The sequence below is a fragment of the Aquila chrysaetos genome, chromosome 20 (genome assembly GCF_900496995.4).
Source record: "Aquila chrysaetos chrysaetos chromosome 20, bAquChr1.4, whole genome shotgun sequence".
Lineage (NCBI taxonomy): Eukaryota > Metazoa > Chordata > Aves > Accipitriformes > Accipitridae > Aquila > Aquila chrysaetos.
The window spans coordinates 17,364,720-17,382,720 of NC_044023.1; the positions used below are offsets into that span (position 1 = coordinate 17,364,720).

General features: G+C 43.1%; 1 protein-coding gene across 34 annotated transcripts in view; it reads right to left on the reverse strand.

The window, feature by feature from the left end:
• MAGI1 (membrane associated guanylate kinase, WW and PDZ domain containing 1) overlaps positions 1-18,001 on the reverse strand; it is a 356,594-nt gene that overhangs the window by 120,770 nt on the left and 217,823 nt on the right. Inside the window, exon 1 of one of the 34 annotated variants that reach the window (XM_041118665.1) lies at positions 11,073-11,361. The exons of the other annotated variants lie outside the window; for them this stretch is intronic. The gene's annotated coding sequence lies outside the window, so the exon portion shown is untranslated. Of the gene's footprint in view, positions 1-11,072; positions 11,362-18,001 lie in introns of those variants that run through there. 34 annotated transcript variants of the gene reach the window in all.

An 18,001-nucleotide genomic window follows, 5' to 3' on the forward strand; every position in this document is an offset into this window, starting at 1 on the left:
GCAGCAAATACAGCAGTGGCGTTGCTGTTGTATCTTTGCGATAACTGAAGAAATCTATGCTCAGAATTCAAATGAGAGAATTTCCACTACACATAGGCTGGGATTTCTTTCATTTGTCGCTTCCTCCTGTCCCTTCTCCTTGAGGTTTAAAGGAACCCCTCTTTGAAGTGATCTTGTATAGGACACAACTCTATTCTGAACTCTATTATACCTCATAACTTAATATATTGAAGTGGCTAAAACTCTGGAAAAGTTTTAGAAGAAACTGGTGCTGCTGTTGATTAATGCCATAACCTACACTCGCTAGATAATAACCTATGGACTACAAAAACTATTCTGTCCTCCATGTTTCTCAATTATTCCCAACACATAGTCCACAGAACAAGATTAACATAAAAACCAGGCAACATCAGAAAGCTATAAATTTTCACAATAAATCACCCACTTCCCCTTCATTAGGCTTTGCACAGTTCATATTATTTCCTTGCTAGGGAAAATCATGACTAGTTACTGTCTGCCTTCAGAAACAAAACTATCAGTAACATTTCCACAGGGATCACCTGAAATGGATTTCTAATAACGTACAGGTTAAAAGGTTTCCTTGTTCTCCCCTTTCTGCATCCAGCATTTAAACTTTATGGTCCCGATGACACTATGAAAGGCACATATGCTTAATAAGAAAACTTGTAAAGAAGTATGTCTTAAAACATATAACTGCATGCTTAAATATAGAACAGACGTGAACCTCGGGCAGTCACTTAATACAGAGGAACAGGTTCTATTTATTCCTCCAGCAGCCAGCCTTAGCATAGGAATAACTGACGCGGCAGATAAAGGCTCTTATCCTGGGCTCGTTGTATATAGCACTTCATCAGTACCCTCAAAGGCACTTTACTAAAGCAGGGGTGTATTGTTACCCCTATTTTACAGAAAAGGAAAAGCTTCCCAAGGTTACAAAAGAAGGTCAGAAACACATATCTGCAACCACCACCTACATACCTTAATTCCCGTGCTTTGCCCATTAGACCACACTCTAAGAGCTTCACAGATTGAGGTTTTATGCAAACCTTTAACTCATTTCTCAACAAACCTATGACCATTCACAGTATTTTGCCTTCTAAGTTGGATTGAATTAGGCCAGCCTCTACTGTGTTCAGGTACACAACACTAAAGGCCCATCTCTCTATCTCTGGAAACATAGAGAGTGGTAGCATTACTTTTGCTTCAACTTCGGAGAAAATACGGATGGCCCTGATGGATCTCACTTAAATAGGAAGATCAAGAAATATTTCAAGTCTTGACAATATAAATTTAGGTAATGCTTAGTAAATCTCAAGAGACAGATTCCTGAGTTAATTCATTCACACAAGTTTCAACCCACCCTTCTCTTGGAGGAATAGCACAAAACACCGTGATAGAAGTTAGGGTGACACATATAGCAACTCTGTCCCTGTGGCTGAGATTTCCTACTGTTCCCTGTGAGGGAGGTGACACCCAGAAGATGTCAGCCCATCCGGATCACAACTCCCCCCCATACCTCCATGCACCACAAAACATTGCTTGCAAGTCACATCACCCTCCGTCATATTAATTTTGGCCAGACCAGCTGGAGATGGCAGCCCCTTCTGACCTCCAAGGGCAAAGGGAAGCCTCAGAGCACCTCCGATTAGAAGACTCCAGCTAAAATGTTCTTTTTAGTAACTGTTTTCTTTGGTTTCCGCTGGCAGCCAGCGGCTTGCTTACTTTTACTGCCTTCCCTGCTTCTGTAGCAGGGCATCATCCTGGCACAAGCAGCTCAACCCAGACACTGGAACGCTCCAGAGTTCCACAGCTGCCTGTCTGCTTGGCTTTCCCTCCTCTGCCTCAGTTTGCTGTCTTGTTTTATGTGGCAAAGACTAAAGAGTTCATTTTTATAAAGTGCTCGAACAGGCTATTTGATATAAGCCTCATTTTTCAGAGGTGTCAAATACCTCGGCTCCCGCTAAGCGCAAATGCATCATCGCTGCTGAGCGCCGGGGAAGCGGGACTCTGCACGGTCACGAAGCGGGAAGGGAGCCCGGCTGTCCCACGGCACGCGGCCGCCGGCAGGCAACGCATGCCGCTTGTTCCGTGAAGTCTCACCGCTTTCCTGGGAGGTAGATAAAAACTAGCAATATCATTTTTTCAGATGAGGCAACTCAGACCGATACAATCAGTGCTTTGCTTGCAGTGACAGCCTGAGTGAAAATGCTGAAACGCTCGTAAAAGACTACAGTCCAAGGATAACTGCAGCCTTTATTTACAACCCTCTGTTTCACAGCTCAGTCACTGAGGTTAGCCTCAAAACTTAACACAATTATCACTTGGAGGTCTGTATTTTCTACGGCTTTTATTCTGAAATACAGCAGAGAAACTAATGAAATGAATAAGCAACAGCTTTCATGGAGAACGCAACTGAGAATCAATTGCGCTAGACATTTCTGCCCAGACTGTCTTGCCTGGTTTTGGTTGTGACAATGTGGAAACAAAATACAACTGCATTCCATACAAACTCACATCTTCACATGCAAAAACTCACGCTGACACCACCGCAGCACTCGGAGGAAGTGGCTGAAATGTTAGCATTCACCAGGAATAATTCCAGAAATAATGGAGCTACTGTTCCCATTTCCAATGAAGAGAAGTGCATGGTCCACAACCACCTACGCCGAAATGGGCTGCGCTAACAAAGGCAGATCCAGCACATAACGATTTTTAAGTGTTGCACTGGGAAGTAGTGGGGAAATAGGACACTCTGGACTCTCCAGAGATCAGTTTCTATTTTCACGGCTATTTTTTACAAGGCAAGGGACTACAGAAAGGTATTTAAGCTACCACACCCAAGCAGTAACTAAGGTTTACACTGTTTGCCGAGGTCAGAGAGGATTGTCCCACAAAATTTTACTGCCTGTGAACAACTCTACAATTCTAAAAATACCTGAGTAACTGTCATGGCAGGCAACCGAACACTAATATTTTTTCCTATACAAAATCATTTCTGACATACTCCACTTTGTCTGAGAGCTACAACATTTTTTTCAAAAGCAAAATAACTCTATCTTGACAAAATAGGAGAATGAAAGCAAACACCTTGTGCAATCACCCTTGGCCAATGGGGTACTGGGAGAGGTGGAACAATCCCTCCCCACCATGCACAAGGAATTTCAAGTTGAAAACCACGCTTTGGAGAAGGCTGGGAAAGAGCAGAAGGTCGGAACCTACTTGCAATAGAAAATCAGTTTGCAATCTTGATTACAAAGTTGCTGTTAAGATACCATAAACGTTTTTTTAAGCAGTTCATTACCAACTTATTAAAACATTAGGGCTTTTTTGAGACTGTTGGAGATTATTGTTTCAACTGCTATTTAAAAGTGTACTGGCTCACAGCATGGATAATTCATTCATATGCCAATACAGATACACATATAGTATGTGTGTATAGCTATATTACAGTTCATTTTTAAGTGATTTTGCATACAAAGTAAGGGTGTTTTTTCACATCTGGACCATGAGCTAGATAAATTCATTTCCGAATAACAAACCGTAACTTACTGGAGCACTAAATGGTACTTCTAAATAAACATAAATATTATTTTGACACTTGGATACCTTACACAGCAATAAACAAAGTCATTAATAAAGACAAGAAGGCATGTCTCCATGCTCCAGGAGATGCAAGACCGTCACCTTTTTGAAAGGGTCAGGAGGCTTTAGCCAGAGGTAACAACCTCATTAAAGCCTTTAGTCTGTATGAAGATTTTCTCATTTGTTCAGGCTGAGAGAGGTCTTGCTTTTTTTCCAAAGGATTAACGAACAGAAGAGGAGCAGTGCTTCCTTGTCCAAGTTATTATTTTTAATAAGAGAAATAAATGCTAATTAGAATACAAACCAAGAGCAGTCCTGATTAAGCGGAAATGTTTTTCTCCCCCACCAATCAACACGCTGTGGACCATAGAGACTGGATAACCATACAGTAGAAGGTCTCATTTAATTGACTGATATACTAGAAACCTTTGACAGAGAGTGGTCAGTTTGAACTTTGGGCTCAGTAATGAGCTCTCAAGTTCCCTGTTTGACAGAATGAACTATAACCGTGCTGCACGACTTCATATAGCTTCATTTTATAATTACAAGCCTGTTCTTTACTATTTTTCCCCAGCTTAAATACCACTTTTTCAAAGCGATGCTAGGGAAAAAAAGAAATGAAACCAATTTTAATGAACTCATGCAAATATAAGCCTAGTGAAACGAAATCACAGACCTAAGCAGAATACCGCATTGAACACATTTGTATGTTTTATGCAAAGCTCATCTAAATTTGAGTAATTGGACCTAATTTGGCAATCTGCACAATCAGTTTGCAAACTTCAACCACTGAATTTTAAGTATGAGCCTGGAAAATCATTAACATTTGTATTTATCACGGTGGCCCCAATCCAGCACAGTACTAAAATCTGTGTTCAAGTGTTTTGAATGAGGTCTTAGTGTACGCACAGCATCCAAGAGAGTATCACGAGCTGTAATTACAGAGAAAAGTCATTGATATGTTCAGATCACACAATTTTGATCTCAAATCTCAAACCAAATCTCAAATCTCTGAAGCTTGAGGCTGGGACCCTTCCTCCAAAAAGCCCACCGTCTTTATTCCTTGTCCATACCACGCTATCTGAAAAACGTTCCCCAGTTCATAACCATTGCTTTACTGCTTTTCATCTCCACCCTCTCCTCTTCTCCAAGAGTCCCTGTTGCCTGCTGTTTCCCTCCTCATGCAGATGTTAACTCGGTCCTTTTCCTTTCTGTATGCACCCAGTCTCCACCGAGCAGTGCAGGAACTGGATGTGTTTTCCATGCTCCAGGACCGTGGCAAGAGCACCAAACCAGTTTATTAAAGGGCAGTTCTCCCATGCTCTCACCAGCATGTCTTTTAGCTGCAGTGAGGGTTATTTTTCATTTGTGCCTCATCTTTCTTCAACAAAAAATGCAATGGGTCTTGAACTTATAAAAATGTTCTTGCTCCAGATACCTTAAAATATTTTGTAGGAAAGAAAAATGTTTCCCATTCAACTCTACTCATTACTTTTCTTTTTCTTTTTTTTTTTTTTTTTTCCTGAAGGCATCTCCTTAAAGAGACGGCAAAGCACATTTTTTCAAAGTAAAAACTGCCAGTCTGAGTTTGAATCGAAGTCTGAATCCATTTCAATGGGAATCTTCACAGCATCCCAGCAACTTACTCAAATACAGGAGGTTAAGCATCCTGCACTGGCATCATGAACCCTCTCCACACAACCAGAACACCACCAGAGTTTAAATATGGTTGTGTGTCAGTAAAACAATTTTAAATCATAGGCATAGCCAAGATCTATTAAGGCAGAACTGCGCTAGATCACATGCAAGTTCAGTTTCTCTCTATGTGTGCTCGGGAAATGTGTTAATTGCTCACAGCTCTAACACAGATTTTCAATACATCTGCAAGGCACAACAACACACACACTAGCTGGGGGGAAGGGGAAGATCTGATTCTTTTCAGTGCACAATCTAGGGATATTTGGCACATTTCAGCATCATGGCTTTACCCCTTCTCAAGCCTCCTTCCACTACTATCCACCATTTTTTTCCCACTGGCTGGTACACCACTGGACCCTGGGTACCCACCCATCACCGATGTAGTGGGATGCAGCTTGCTCACACACTCGGCCACAAAGCTCGACTGCCGGCTGTATTCGTCATGGGGATTTCTGCACCAGGACAGGGCGGTGGAGGACAGGCGTAACTTTGTGTAGTGATGAGCACTGCAGCCCAGCACCTCAAATCCCAAGTCCCGCATCCTCTTTCTGTATCTCAATCAGTTCTTTATACACTGGATCACAAACTGCTGTCACAAATTAGATTTCATATTTTTGTAGGTCGTCTTAAGAACTGCAACTTGAAGCAATGTGATTTAGGCGAGAATTCAGGAGGAGGAATTCCCCAAATCAGGACTTCTATGCAAAGGACTCCTGTTGCTCCTGGGACTTTGAAAGTGTAGCCAGTTACAGAAACCTGCTTTCTCTTTCACCGTTATCACGGTATTTCTGTAGTCAAATTCTCTCCAATTAATTTGAAAGCAGTAAAATCAGACCTTTTATTTTGCATCAGGAAAAAATTTCAAACTTACTCAGCTCCAACACATTTTATGAAAATTGTTGCTTGGGTGGAGGGAAGGCTCCAGTGGAGAAAAGCTCAGGCCAGCTCCAGCTGTAAGCACACAGGCCATGCCCAGCAGCATCCCACAGACCTAAGTATCTCTTTATATGGAATAAAGTAGCCAGCAGAACCATACTGCATGTTCAGGACATGCCGCTCTTTTGACCAGGAACTAGCAGGCCCTCACTAGACAGGCAAGTGAGAAATTATCAGCTGCCCTGACAGCACCAAATCTGAGAAAGAGCGTATGTTCTAAAAGAAGTCCTTCCCTGTGACTGCATGGCAAGCAAAGTTCGTATATCTCAACGACTCATTCACCCCAGCCTGTCAGCTTGTAGAGAAAGAGCTGTGGTGATATTAAATTGGTTTGAAATGGGAGATGTCACCAGAACCGAAGTTTCAAAATGCACCTGAGCAACAGGGCTCTTTTCACTGCTGAAACAGAGAAATGAGAAGAATTAATGAGGTTTAAAGGAAAAAGGAATTGCTAAAAGATAACTGGGCAAAACCACTTTTCAAGTCCCGGCAACACAGTCACATCCAAGGGAGCTGAATTTCACCAGTTGGCGTAAGCTTAAACCGACTATGTTGTACTCCCTCCAGTACTCAGTGTAGGCTTGTGCTTATCAAGCTCCAAAGTTTGATCATTAAACCTGACCCAAAATGCTGAGAGACTATTCCTGTCAACAAGAGCTCAGTCAGGTGTCTTTATTAATCACAACTAACAAATATTTTAATTCCGGGACCTCTGGGAGGAAGAGGCGGAGAGGGGCTATGTGCCTTGTTTCATATGAGGAGATGACAACTCAGATCGGCAGTGCCTGATTAATGTTTTATTACTGCGATCCACTGGGTATGCGGTGTAATTTTGCTCTACATTTGCTGCATCTCCAATGTTATTTGCAACAGCTTCGTGGAACAACAACAAAAAGAGGTTTCATTCCCACAGGACAGCATTGGCTGACCTCTCTCATTGCTTCATGTAATTCAGAGGGAGCAACCGTTAAACAGGAACTGAAAGTGCTTTTCAACTTTTAAAGGGAAAAAAAATGGCACCACAGATTTACATATAGATAGCATTTCAGAGAAGAATGATGCTGATTTCTCCTGCCTTGCATTTATTTACCAAGTCGTCCTAACAGAGCAGTCAGAAGACAAGCCTGCAACGGGGCACTGCTGAATACACATCTCTGTGTCATCACCAACAGTTCAGGACGCTAGCTTTAAAATGACATTAAAACACAGCACGATCAATGAAAAGAGACAATGAAAGCAAAACGCATAACTTTAAGCACAACTCTACAACTGAGGTCCATCCTAGGACTTTACAGAGGTCCCTGATCTAACTTTTTTAGTGAAAAGAGGACAGTAACTTAAAATTTGACAGTCACTGAGGACGGGCGTAAGTGGGGTCTGTCCCATGTCCAGGCAATCGCTGCACCCCAGAGGCACCACAAGCAGCCCAGATACCATACCAACACTGGCACACAGCAGACCCACTGTCTTCAGGGAATGCAATAGTAAAGACGGCTGTTCTGAATCAACAACATCTTAACACGTCACAGAAAGCTTTCTGGTTTCATTGCAATGTATGGATGGGGTGATTTTTATTTTTTTTCCCTGCTATTCAAAGACCTTTAATAGCATATTACTCAAAAACTGCCATTATCTCTTAGGAATACGAATTATGCTTGTAATAAACTCTGTCTTAAGAAGGTATGTGTCAGTGAAAGACTGGGGTATTTCTAGATCTCCAGTCTCTTTATGCAGCTTAATGCTAATGAAAGGAAACCATTTTTTGCACACAGTGAAAGGGAACAGATGGTGTCACAGTTCTGCTGTGGAATTTAAGCAGAGTGACAACCTATACAGCAGATCATCATCACGAGTGAAACTCTTTTTAGGCAGTAGCATGGAGGGTTTATTTGTTTTTTATTTACTTACTACTATCCAATATCTTGAAAAGCTTTTTCTTTCCTTTTTAAAATGAAACCTAAGAAAATGGTAGGATAATCTTACCATCCTACGAAACCTCAGAAGACACATGAAGACCAGCATTTTAAATACACTGTGAAGGGACAGCTGAAAAACAGCACCTCATATTGCAAACTGTGGCTTTCCAATCATGTATCTACCCAGACACCAGTCGCTGGCGAGCAAACCAATGAGGGCTTAAAAGGGACACTGTCAAGTTGAAAATCACTCCTCTGTCTGAAATCTGGTGCCTAGTTCTAATTATGCCTGCAAGGCAGATGATAGGGGAAAAAGGGGTCTTTTTTCATTCTTAATAATTTCCTTCTTTTGGTTGGCAATTTTCTAGGTACCGTTCACCTCATTGTCTCCTTTCTAGGTTCACCTGCTTTCGTCCTGGAGAAAAACAAATGTAAAAAAATAAAAAGCAGATAAAAATCATAGCTGGACATTTACCCAGAAATAAGGAATTTAAACGGGACTTTCTATCCCATAGATATGTTGCTCCTGTTTTTTACTAAATTGTTAGCTGAATTTTTCTGACCCTACTGACAACTGAGTCAGACATATGTTTTCATGCGCTGATCCTACTAGAGGCATCTGAATCCCCACAAAGCATCCCCCTCTGGTGAGACAGTCCATGTGCAACTTGAGGTTTCACCATTTTTACTCTTTTCATTGCTTCAGATTTATCACCTTTCAGCTTATTTGAACTGCCTATATGAGTATTTTATAGGTCATACCACTAAAAGCAACAGATGACATGCTCATCCACTCCATAATTCACGTTAACAATAGCCAATCTCTGCTCGGCCCATATCCCGCAAGAAAAGGGATTAACCGCGCAGTGACATCCTGGGAGAACAACAAAGCTCAGGCTGCTGGGTTAGGGTTCAGACCCCTCCAGGACCAGTCTGGACCCATTTCACTCTCTCTGAAACTTTGGAAAACATTTGCATGATGACAATCCCATTTTTGCCCAGCGATGGATGATATGTGTCCAAAGCTACCCAGTTGCAAGCCTTATTACAGTCTTTACAGTGAAATAGGGAAAATCAGGTCTTGGATACATCTATAAACTCAAATAGTCCTATTGGCACATTGTTATTTGCAACATGCTCAATTCTGACTGTGAGGGACAACAGCAATCAGCCTATAAGATGCCGTGAAGCCACATTTATATATTTAGGTATGGGTTTGCATAGATGAGGGGTTTGAGATGCAGGGAAAGCAGACCAATGCAAGCACCATTGTGCTAAGTGCTCCGGTCTCCAGTGGGTGAGTTATTGTGTGCTTCCCCAGGTCTGTACGTAAAACAGCAAAGACTAAAACTAAGGTCTAATATTAAAGAGAAGCTCCACTCTTTAACGCAGGCAAGCACCATCTTAAAATCCCCCCATTTAGCCAGGATATTCATCTATCTATCTATATGTATATGTGGGGACAAATTAGCAGTTTCTCGTGCAAAAGGAGATGGCAGGGCTCTTTCAGAGACCTAGCACCTCCAGTAACAGAGACCAAAGGAACCATTAATCCCACAACAGCAAACCATCCTTGACCCTAAAAGTGGCAATACTTACAGGAACGATTGCGCAAAGATACATTTAGGATGGGAGCATTTCAAGTGTGGAAAAGTGGCAAAATATTCACAGTGAGTGAGTTCTAAACTCACTCGCAGGAGTTCAAAAGATGTAACCTCCTGATTAACACATCCTGCAGGGAGGGATACCACCACCTTCTAACGCTTCCTTCGAGCAGAAGTGAAACACTCAGGTTTTAAGGCATTTACAGGGCATTTCTTAAACGTGTCAGGTAAAATCACCACTGTGCTCCAAAGCACCCAGGCTCTTGCTGCAGAAACTCAACAGCTATTACACAGCAAGTGTGAAGTGAAGAAGGAGAAAGAGAAGAGATTGTCAGTAAATAGGGTTAATCCCTGCAGGTAATACCCTTTCCGTTAAATTGTGCAGCATTTTCCAGTCTGCAGATTCTCAATCCCATTTAACATCTCTCTCACACTGCAAGCAGACATATCTGAGCTCCCACTCTTTCCCCAACCCCCAACCCCCCCCCCCCCCCCCCAAATTCTGCAAGGCTGTTTTTGCAGGCAGTAGCCAGTTAAACTAAAGGCTGCTGGTACTACCCCGGGAAGCTGTAGGGGGGTGGGTGAGCCGCACAAAAGATCTCAACACAAAAGGCCATCCTTTTCATCCTTTTTTCTTCTTCATTTTCTCCAGCTGAGCCATAGCTTTATTCAATAAACACTTAAAAAATAGATGCAAATGTGGGAGGGGGGAGAGACTGGGGGGATCATATGGGGCAACACCTATTTTAATATAAACAATCAAATTTGGTGGGTGAGGGTATGTGGGGAACCTTCAGCTCTCATCTTCTCCCTGCTTCCAAACGAGCCCTGTAGCCCGCTTCCCCACCACTCACAAAAACCCGTGCAGCATGCTACAGATATTTTCTGTTGTTTTTTTTTTTTTTCTTCCCCCCAGGAGAAGATGTAAAGGGCCTGACACCAAAAGGACAGTGAACATCTTTGCATTCCCAGCAAGACCCGCACACTGTATATAATCATATGAAAAACATGGCTGGCTGGTGCATCGACAGATGCAAACAAGAAATACCAGACTTAGCCTTATTTAGATCACAGCAAAATTAAATGGGGAGAAGAGGGGGAGGAAGGGAAATAATTGTGGCTGTGTAACATGGCTGCACAATTTTCAAAGCCTCACGACTGCCAGCTTGCAGGGAGCAGTGAAAATGTGTGTCTGCTCTAAAGGGAGCTGTTCCTGCCACCCCTGCAGCACAGCCCGTTCATTCGGCTATCCATCCAGCGGGCAGGCACGCTAGCCAGCAAACACGAAAGGCAGGGAAGAACTAAAATAGTTTACCTGATCAATGTAACTTCACGGGAGCCGGAGGTAGGGATTCCAGAAGAAACGCAGCAAGGAGGAAAAAAAAATCTGCTTGGATCCTTCTGGCAGTCCACAGTCTCATCTACATGCATCTGAGCAAGCCCTTACCAGCAGCTGCTTCTTTTATCAAGCCCACAGGCACAGCAAATTAGTCCGGTTAGACAGTTCAGTCAATGTGGGCTATTCACAGCGTGGCTGTTGTGCGAGCCCGGCTTCTCCTGTCCCCCTGTCCCCGGGCAGGCACCCGCCCACCTCCACATGGCCCTGGATAAACACGGCTCTCACAGCACCCACGGAGCAAACCACATGATCCTGACAATCAACAGCGCGGGCAAACGCCGACTGGACCTCTCGCTTCGCCCGAGCAAGGCGCCGAGATCTGGGTAAAAAGGCAAAGCCTAAGAATGGGTTGACTGTAAAGGCAAAAGCCTTCTCTTTCTCCCCCCCCCCTTCCTTTTTTTATCTTTTTTCCCCCTAAGGAGGAAAAAAAGAAAATAAACCAAATGCAGAGATCTGAAGATGGCTAGTATCTTCCAAATCAACTTAGTTCTGAAAATGAAGTGTCACTCTGAAAGGAAGCGCCGTTCAGACTTCTAATAAGCGCAAAGAGTCAGACGGACCCTGGACGAAGCCTGATGTTGTCCTGGAGAGAGATGCTGACCACAGCCAGGGCATCCTTGGTCTGTACAAAGCCATGGATTTTCAATTTTGTTGTTTTAAAAAAGAAAATGTGACAAGCCCTTTTTTTCTCCTCCTTTCACAACCATGAACCATCTTAAAATATGCATATGGAAATAAACATACACACACACTGAAATAAAGCTCTAATGAGGTGGCAGACAGCACGCGCTGTTCTGCCACCCTTGGGTGTGGGGAGCAAGCCTGGTGGACACAGCACACAAGAGGCATATACCCCTTAAATCCACTCATGAGTGGGATCCACAGGGTCAAATATGAAGAAGAAACATTTATAGAAGCCATTCAATTTTTCTAGCATTCCACAAAGGGGAGGAGGACTTCTCTCTCCCCCCTGCTCCCCAATGTGTCTTTAGGACTAACAGTGCCCTTTTTTCTTCCCCTCCAACATAAGAAGCAAATATGTATATGGAGGGGTGCTATAGATACACACACACACAGAGATAGATATATATCCTATAAACACAGTTTCTCTTGGTTATCTAAAACCATCTAGCCCTTCACAAAGTAGCACAGTTAATTGGAATAGTTCTCCAAACAACCTGGCCCATCACTGACGGCTGCCTAATTCACATTAGCGTTTGCACTTAACTAGGAGTTAGTGTAAGCCATCCACATAAAACAAAGGTAAACACTGATAAGGTATTTGATGCTTTAAAAAAAGCAGGTTTATCCAAAAATGGGTTAATAGAAACACATTGTGGCATAACATCACCCAGTTGCGTAGCTGCCTTAAAATGCTGGCTCCTGGAGCCATCACACACAAACTACACAAACACAAAACTCCATAAAACCTTCTTCCTTTTCTAAAAAGGGAAAGGAGCTCAGTGTTTTTATGGCTCTGAAAGAGAAGTTTGAACTTACTCCCGAAATTCCTCAGAGGCTTAAGAGAAGAGAGATGAGAATAAAAGGTGAAGGGAAAAAAAAAAATAATAAAGAAAAGAAACAAACCTCATGCTTCCTATGCCATTCCCAGCTTGATAATGTTGTAAGGCTGGTGATACCCAAAAGCAAATGAAGCTTTAATCAGGACCACTGTCCAAATGTGACTGTAGGCAGTAAGAAACATCTTAACAAAGGTAAGACTGAAGTGTAGAAAGCTCTTGGAATGGGTTATAAATTCATTTCAAACTTGGGGGAAGAAATGAAACACAAAAACTTGAAGTGGAGGGGCAGGGAGGGAGCAGGACCTTCGGCAATCCTGAAAGGTAAAGCTGCTCCTCCGCCTGCTGGCAATTGCCAGTCTCAGCAATAAGCTGTTATCTTTAATTTGCTCCTGAGTGGGGAGGTTTGGTATTACCCCTTCACTCATCTCTGCTTACTCATTACCTTTCTTGCCTGAAAGGTGAGAGGAAGCAGGAGGCAGGATTGAGGTCACTTCGGGATTGCATTACAGAATATTTAATAAGCTCGGCACATCGCTGTCCCTCATCCCATATGGAAGTACAATCCACGATCCAGGGTAAGGGCAGTCTATAGTGCCAGCAAACCTACAGCTACTGCTCACATAAATATGCAAGCAGCCAGGGCAGCACACTGTGGGCAGTACATGGCCTGGGTAGGGTCAAGCACATCCACCCCAGAGCCATGGGAGACAGCTTTAGTCCCGAGGGGAAGGACATGAAGCACTTCCCTTCTGTTTTGTTTGGCAAAGATGAGCATAATGGCAATGGCCACGGGAGAGGTGAAGGATGCTGCACCCCCAGTGCCTCTCCTGGGGGTCAGCTGGCACCTTGCAGGAGTGAGCATCCTCACCTTCTCTCCGCTTTTCAGCAAGATCCACTGCTCAGTATCTCAAAGCGAAGACTAAGCAGCAGAGGTGCCCAGAGCACAGGGGCAAAGCTGGTGAAAATTCAAGCAGGAACAAAAGGCTGAGTATGCACAATGCAAAGATACGCAGGCCAGGTGTGATAACCGAACTGCAAAGTACAGTTATCCGCAAGACCTATTTTTCAGTCTTAATTAGAATTTCGCCTTGATAAAAGGCCAAACCTTCTTCCATTTTAGTCAATAGGAGTTTGTCATTGTCCTTGATGGCAGCAGGATGTGGGACATTAGGAAAAAAAGGGTCCAATTCATCACCTTGAATAGGTGAAAATGAAAGTCCATTCTTTACTGTCCCACTTGACTCCTAAAAGACAGCTTAGAGATTGCTAGGATTTAACTTAATATTTCTTAAAAATAATTTGAAGCAGGATAAAGTGATTTATAAGTAATTTTTCCCCCTGCATATTTGATCACTTTTTAAGGGAATGCAATCTAGTTCTCAAAAAATCCCTTGAGATCTTTCTCTCCAGGGATCTCAGCATCCCTGAAGCACCCTCTCAGACCAGCGGCTGCGGTGCCACCCTGGTACAGATAACACATGTCCCTCTGCATTCAGTCTCCTGCAGAAATGCTAATGCTCACCATGTAGTCCTGGTGTTGGCCAAGACTCTGTAGAAAGGAACGAAAGGAGGAGAAAAATACAGAGGCAACCTTACAGCAGCCTGAAAATGTGACTTCAGGGAAAAACAGCTGGAGTCCATATCCACAAGATTCTGTGTTGCAGGAGGAGGAAAAAAAACAACCTCTCCCTTTGAAGCTGGCTGGTGGCACAACTGGTTGGTTCCCAACTTCTCTCAGACTTTGACACTTCAGTATATTTATTTATTTCAGGCAGGAGAGAGGAAGGAAGAAGGTAAAAGCCTGATCAATGTAGTACAGAGAAACATCTCAAAGAGATTAAGATCTCAGTTATTGTTTAATCTGTAAACTGGTCCTTCACATCCGTACTCTTGATAAACAAGCAATACATGTGCATGTCCTTGGAGAGCAAATCTCTCTTTTTTCAGGATGCTACATGAAGGTACATGAATGAGGCACAATTCTGAAAAGCAATATTCACTGTCATCTGGAAACTGTAATCAACTATGTGCATTGTTATGCACTGCTTTTTCTTCATATTCATTGATTTTAGGAAGAGATAATTTAATCTGCAGTGTATAAACCAGGCCTAAAATTGCAATGAGTTCCTCTGGTACTGAGCCCGGGCAGATAAGATTGCAGAAGTATTATCAGCTTAAAAAAACCCAAACCAAAACAACAAAATAACAACCCACAATGTTTTGATATTCCTTCTTGCTTTTACATGGAATGTCTGGCATCATGTATTCTAGTGACTTCCTCTGAACAGCAATATTTTTACCGATAAATGGAATTATACTGACTATAGATCTTGAAAATGTCTAGTTTTGAAAAAGTCCAAAATGAAACTTTCACTTGGACTTCTGGTACACTTGTACATTTCAATGTGAATGTTTTGTTTGTTTTGCAAGACCAGAAGCATGAAAATTCTTAAAGTGTTACGAAATTAAAACTTCTCATTTTTAAACTTCTCCATGGATTTGTGTAATAAAAATAATCTTTACAATATATCCCCCATGCCATAAAGTAACACAGTTGGGCAGATTCTAGTTGATACATAGTAAGCGACACTTTAAATAATCACAGAACAGCAAAAAGAAAACCTTCCTACCGAATAAAACTTTCTATTAAAGGAAACAGTGCTTGCTGTACCGAATCAGAGAAGTGTTTCACCCAAGTAGTCAATGACTAATATTTTACCAGTATACAACCCACAAGCAAATTAGGAGATGCTGTATTTACCTACACCTGAAAAGCCCTTTCTCACCCTTACAAGACACACAGCCCCCTGAGGAGTAAGAGCGTTCCTCCGGAGCACCACACAGACAGCATTTAGTTTTGATGTTTATAGATGTAAGTAGAATCAATGATGCTAAAAGGATCTTTTACAGTTTCATCGCGGTGTTTATTGCTGTATCCCAGCCTCACTCAGACTGCAGAGATGCTCTGCGAAGTATCATTTCAGGTTTGTTTCCCTGCCATGGAGTGTCTGTCTTTCTCACATTAGGAATGAGCAAAGAAAGGACTGATCAGTTTTCCAGTGCTTAATAGATTCTGGCACAACCTGGCCTCCACTATAAACAAATAGCCTCAGCACATGAAACCCCTGAAGACTGATTAAAAGTAAGCCTGATTTCATCTGCACTGGTTGTGTGCAGCCAGTAATATTGTTAACACACAACCTTTTGTTTTGCGTAGCTGGAGGGCAGCTCACATTGCACTCAGCTGAGGCACCTCTGAAGGTATGCTCGCTGCCAGTGACATGTATGATTATGTTAATGGTGCTTAACAGTTCTTTAGCATAAGGAAAACTGACACCAGTAATATAGAAATTGATACTTGGACATAAAGTGATGCCATTAAGTTCAGGGGTGGAAGTGTCCTTGCTGTCAATGCAGCCATGCAGATTTAAACAAGTGTGAGGGAAGAAAGCATCCAGGCTGAGGTGGCCACAGGTGATGGACCACAAGCAACTGGGTTTCCCTTCGAAAGAGCCGAGTTCTAAGCACGGCAATCCTGGTCTTGGACAGAAGATGGAAACACTGGAAATGTTCAGGAGAGCATGAGAGCAAAGGGGCACTGAGCCAAGAAACCATTCCCTGGAGTCCTCAAGACCCCAGGGGAACTCCTACAAATGCCTGCGGTGGAAGGGAGATTTGTACTTTCCTGTGCCTTACGTCATTTTCCTAGCACTGATTCAGTGTTCTAGGATTGGAAAATTATGGCTGGCTTTATGGTCTGGCAGCACATGGGCACATGCACACCATCCACACTAACAACCCAGTGCTTGGCTGCTCCCCGCCGAGGGAGCTGTACAGATTTACCGCAGCCGTAATTCCAGTCCTTGCTATTTCTTTACTGGCCTAAGAAAAGGATAATTTTAAATCAAAATTAGGTGATGCAAACTCTAGGGGAAACACTGCAGACAAAATGATCAGGATACAATTTTTCCTGCAATACTGAAACATTAAAATTTAAGTCTGACATTTTTAGAAAGACATGAGCCAACAAATATAGGAGAAATACAAAGCTGTCCTCACTCCTCCTCCATCTTCATGCCTTCTTTAAAAATAAACAAACAGAAGAATAAAACAAGCATTTTAGAAAGCGACAGCCACAACTCACTTCCTTACACACTAGAAGCTCCTCCACCCACGGACCCATGGGAATACCACCTTCCCCATATCTGTTCCTCCTGACACGAGTGTTAACATGAGCCAGGCTCAGACATGCAGCTGATTGATGTCAAAGGATCCACTTAATGAAATTTATTCCATTTTCAACTATTTCATTATAATGACCACTGCAAAGTTGTGCTGTAGGAGGCTAAACTTAAACGTAAACCAGTGTGATTCAGATCACAGCTTCCAGTCTGCCAAGATGAGCTGTCCATTCAGACCAGCTCCAAAATCTCCTTAATTTTAGACTAGCACGCTTCTCATAAGTAAAGGACACCTGGCAGCAACCTACTCATCTCCACAGAGCTCAACCAACAACAACAACAAAAATAATAATAAAAAAGCTCGCAATCCTGGTGATCCAGTTGCAGCATATTCTGCCCTTTTGGACCTATATGATTGCAAGCACCGGGAGCTTAGCTCATTCCCGCAAGGTGAGAGCCAGCTCTCTTTCCATCAACACTGCGGCCTTGCAAGCTGCACTGCTGAAAGCCACATGAGTTTCCCCGGCCAGGAAGAATATCTCCTTCTCAGCAGGATTTTGAGATCCTCCACACATGAGTGAGGATAATTCCCTGAGCACAGATGAATCAGGGAGCTAGTTTGGTTTCCCAGCTCCCTCACTGCCCCCCTCTTCAGCTCCTCATTTCCAACAGATGCCGACAAGTTCACACCTTGCTCACGAGCTCCACATAAAGGCAATGGTTTCCAATGCAGGTTTACACCTTGCCTTGGTACAACGCAACCAGGCTTTTTATACGCCACTGCCAACAACTAAGCTTTGCAAACCTGCAAAGTATGTACCCAACGACACATGCCACGAGACACGTCCCACCAGCAGTTCAGAAGCACGATGTGTCCTACTGCTCCTTTGTGCCATAGAGCCAGCCTGAACTTGCCCATGGGACCCAGCAGACCTGCCAGGCTCAGCAGCCAGGCCCCCTGCTAACTCCCCTTGCTGGAGATCTGGATTACTCCTGACATCCATGCCCACCCAACCCAACTGGCCATCCTAGACTGCAATTCAGCACGCTTGAACTGCTCAGGAGCTGCAAACTGCTCAGAAGGCACAGGCCGACCACCCACCCCGTGTTAACCACAGACTGACTGACTACCCACCTGCAA